At 35.3% G+C, this 4,192-nt stretch overlaps 1 pseudogene; it reads left to right on the top strand.

Annotated features, from left to right (window-relative positions):
- Window positions 1-3,597: 3,597 nt before the first annotated feature.
- LOC138815052 (U6 spliceosomal RNA) lies at window positions 3,598-3,697 on the top strand (annotated as a pseudogene).
- Window positions 3,698-4,192: the final 495 nt, after the last annotated feature.

Genomic DNA, 4,192 nt, shown 5'->3' with positions numbered 1-4,192 from the left:
GCAGTGGAGGGAGGCCCAAACTTTTTGATATAGATTGTCTTAATATTTTTGCTACCTAAACTGACAGAGCTTATCTGGCTCACTACACTGCAGAACTGATTGAATGAAGAGAAGAAAATAAATTCCACATCCAAATGAGGCAACTTAAGAGAATTTTAAAAGAGAAATCGTGAAGATGTAGCAGTGACTGAGGCTGTATAGTCCTTCAGCTTCACTAGACATAAAGCCAAGGAGCCGTGATAAATTCGAAATCAAGCAAGAGCTAAGAGGAGCACATAGAAGTAGGACATAGAAGCATTGTCCTTTTGTAACAGACACTATCTTTCATAGTATGGTAATTTAACTCTATTCTCCTTCATACATCTTGTTGAGCAAATGCAAGCCCAAGAGAAAAATAATCTATTGAAATCATTTTGCAAGGAATAACTTTTCTGTTCCTGATATGGTATCTAAGGAGAGTCTTTAGAGAAGATAAAAGCGGTGTAGTTTTTAATTCGTCTAAGCATCTTGTTAGCAAAATATATCTTTGAGGTTAGAATTGATTAAACCGAAAGGTGATGGAGTACTTATTTTTCTGGGCACTTTAGACACAAGAAGCCATTCAAGGTAACAGAAAAAAGGAAAATGTATAGCCAAAGATTTTTGAGCACAGATTCTTCGACTAGTTTTCTGGAGAGAAAGCTTTACATTAGATTTTTCCTCATTAATATAGATGTTGTTTCATGGCAACCAAATGCAAGAGGGAAGTTTAATGGACTCGCTTGCCCAATTCAACAGCATGATAAAAAAATTTAGCGAATTATTTGACTAATTACTTTGCCAGATCAAAGAAGGAAAAATATAATTCAAAATCGACTTAAATGTATGAAGAAAAAGTATTGAAGAGAGATGAAAGAAAACATAGAGGATTGTTTTCTCTCCAGTGGAGCAATAGGTTCTTCATCTTGTTTCATCCATTTTATATTCTCAAGCTATCAAGTGTGGCTGAGGGCTGGAGTATCCAGTTCATCTAAAGAAAATTAGCTGAAGAAAGATAATATTTGCAGCTGATGTAGGTGATTTATAACCTTAGACAATCTATTTAAATCTGTTCAAAATTCTCTCTTACCCCAAACTGCCCTCTTTGAAAAGCTTTATTTGCTTTTCCCGAGACTGCCCTTCATTAACTCCTTAAAATTTTGAAAGGTCATATTCATACTCTCTAGAGATTGCTCTTTGGTTGTGATTTTTGTGTGCTTTTGATTTTTTGTTGTGTTTATTAACTGAATTTCATAATGTTGTTCAAGTGTGTTACAATTAAATATATCCATCTACTTATCCAATATTCCTGGATCACAGTCACTCCTTCTATCATTCTCAACTAACCCCTTCTCCAAGATTTATTTCTGATTCATCACTTCCTTTATCACATGTGTACATTGGGTATTCTAGCTATACTTACCCTTTGTTCAATTTTTCATCTTTACTATTATTCCTCTCTGGTTTCAACTTCCTCTCTGATACTCATTCTGTTAAAATGTCTGATAATAATTTGAAAGGTTTATATACATTCAATCCTGCATATACTTTAACTGATGTCAGCTTATATTTCCATAATTCATTCATCTGCAGTAACAATTTGCAAGAATGTAGATGCGAAGCACCTAGACATGATTGTATTCTCATCTATTTGGAAGATTGATCTTTAGTCAAAAAGAAAGTTTAAAAATGGCTTAGAATGTATTCCTAATTATCAATTTTTATAAATGGCTTTGTACAATGGTGTGTGGTTATTTTATTTTACCTGGGATAATATTTTCTACTACTTGTAGGTTTTGGAAAAAGAAGAAATCTAAGATTTACTATTATAGAGGAATATGATAGAAATAGAAGACAGATTTTATGTTTGTCACATCTCTGATGAGTACTCATATTCAAGACTTAAAGTCATATTTCTTTCTATGTTAGACAGATAGAGAAAACATAAAACAACATATGATAAGCAACTATTTGTGACTATTGTCACTATTTTTGGAGCACATGAGCAGCCAAGATGGCTCTGAGAGGGAGTTGAGTGGGCAGAGCCCAATTTGCTTTACGTTCAGTGCACAACCAGCCCGTGGAAGTTTAGGTGCATGATAGGGTGTGACCTTTACAGTGATTGGTTCCTCTCCCTCCCCTCCCATGTCACGTGCTGCTTTTTGCTTTAAAAATGGCTTGCTCTGTGTTAATAAACGAGTTTACAGCTTGACCTGACTCCCTGCTGCGTCTGATTGTCTCCCTGGCTAAGGGAGGCTGGGGAACAGGCTACTGGCCACACTTACCTTTCCATGGACCCCGTCTGTCTTTCATGGGATGGACGAAGACCCAACAACTATTTTGTTGAAATTTACTTCATTAGCTAACCTTTGGGTTTGGAATATGGAAGGCTGATCTATTGAACACAGTTTTGGAAGGCACCTACTGAACAAAACAAATGGTGGGTGGTACTATTTCTACACTTTAATGAATGGTTGAAACTCTTAGTCATTGGTGCTGGGTAAATAAATCAACTCTATTGTAACTTTCTCCCTACACTTGAAAAACTTGTAATGTCACTAAGTATCAACTACTTGTCACAAGTTATTTTGGTGAATATAATTTTATTTGAAAATGAATACACTTTCAGGAGATTAAATGTAGGTTATCATTGGTTTGAGAGTGACAACCTTTTTATATCACAGAACCAAGTTTAACTGAAGTACCAATGTTTTGAAGCACTAAGTATCTTCTCACTTAATTTTTTTCTAAATTACCTTTGACCTCTACGTCAAGTTTTCCAAAAATACGTAGAGCAATTATGTATCTTTTTTGGACCACTTATGCTGGACTGATATTATTTCATTACTCATTAGAAGAGGGGTATTAAAAATAATCTTATGACATTTTGTGAACTTTTTCACTCATATGGATTGGGCATCTGTAAACTGAAAGTTTGAATTTCAGCACTGTCTCTCAGATTTTGTGATCTCCTCCTTCATTTTAAGTTGCCTTGCATTTCACAATTGCTTACTGATAATTCCTGCATCTCAAGGAATTGGGGACCTGAAATATAGGAAACGAGAAATTGATATGCATATTCAATTAGTTTCTATTGGCATGTTGCATGGGCCTAGGTGAAAAGTATTGCCCATGTTATCTGATGATGCAGATAACTGGGTCCTGGGATCCTAGGATCTCATTTGGGAAAAGTAAGACCTCTTCTGGGAAAATTTCAACTGCAGAAGTTTAGAAGTAGCTCTTAAGCAAGGCTTACTTTGAATCAAATAGCTCCACAGATCTAACTCATTTGGATAAATTACTACTTGCAACAGCCATCACCTTTGGACCTAGCTATAAACACTTGAAAGTGCAATCAAATCCAAAATGGAAAATATTTAAAATAGTAATTGACAAAAAAATTGCAAATGTGAGCAATAGACTGAACAATATAATTTTTCCACTATTCACAGAATTTCAGGAATATAAGATCAATAGCACTGTTAGAAACATTAACGTTTCCTTGTACCAAATAGGCACCCAAGGATATAAGCCTGTATAAAGATTGCATCATTAACTATTTAATTTAGAGGATAATACGTGCTTTAGCAGTATGTATACCCAAATTACAACAATACAGAGATTAACATGGCACTTGCACAAAGATGATATGAAAATTTGTGAAGTATTCCAAATTTTTCATTCTTCAGATGCAAGAAATGAAAAAACATTTAAAATTGATTACAAAATTACAAGTGTAAAAATACATGTAATTCATATAATTAAAAGTTAGTTTGACATCAGTGTATTAAATCTTGACCTTAGAAAGGCCTTTATATGGGGCTGGGAAGGTGGCTCATTGGTAGAGCGCTTGCCTTGCATGCCTGTGGCCCTGAGTTCGATTCCTCAGCACCACATAAGCAAAAAGAAAAAAGCCGGAATTGGCATTGTGGCTCAAGTGGTAGAGCACTAGCCTTGAGCTTAAGAGCTAAGGGACAGCGCCCAAGCCCAGAGTTCAGGCCCACGACCGGACACCCCCCCCCCACCACCAAAAAAAAGAAAGGCCTTTACATAGCATAACCTTTATAAAACTTTTGAAATTAGACAACATTTTCGTTCTATCCCAAAGTAATATAATACTATAAGGACCTAGGAAACAAAGGAATCTTAAACTATTTCTATATGGAATGAAATC

Source organism: Dipodomys merriami, unplaced genomic scaffold, assembly GCF_024711535.1.
Source record: "Dipodomys merriami isolate MVZ:Mamm:240054 unplaced genomic scaffold, mDipMer1.0.p SCAF_1075, whole genome shotgun sequence".
Taxonomy (NCBI): Eukaryota; Metazoa; Chordata; class Mammalia; order Rodentia; family Heteromyidae; genus Dipodomys; species Dipodomys merriami.
The sequence above is the reverse complement of the archived record's forward strand: the minus strand, read 5'-3'. Positions and strand labels throughout refer to the sequence as shown.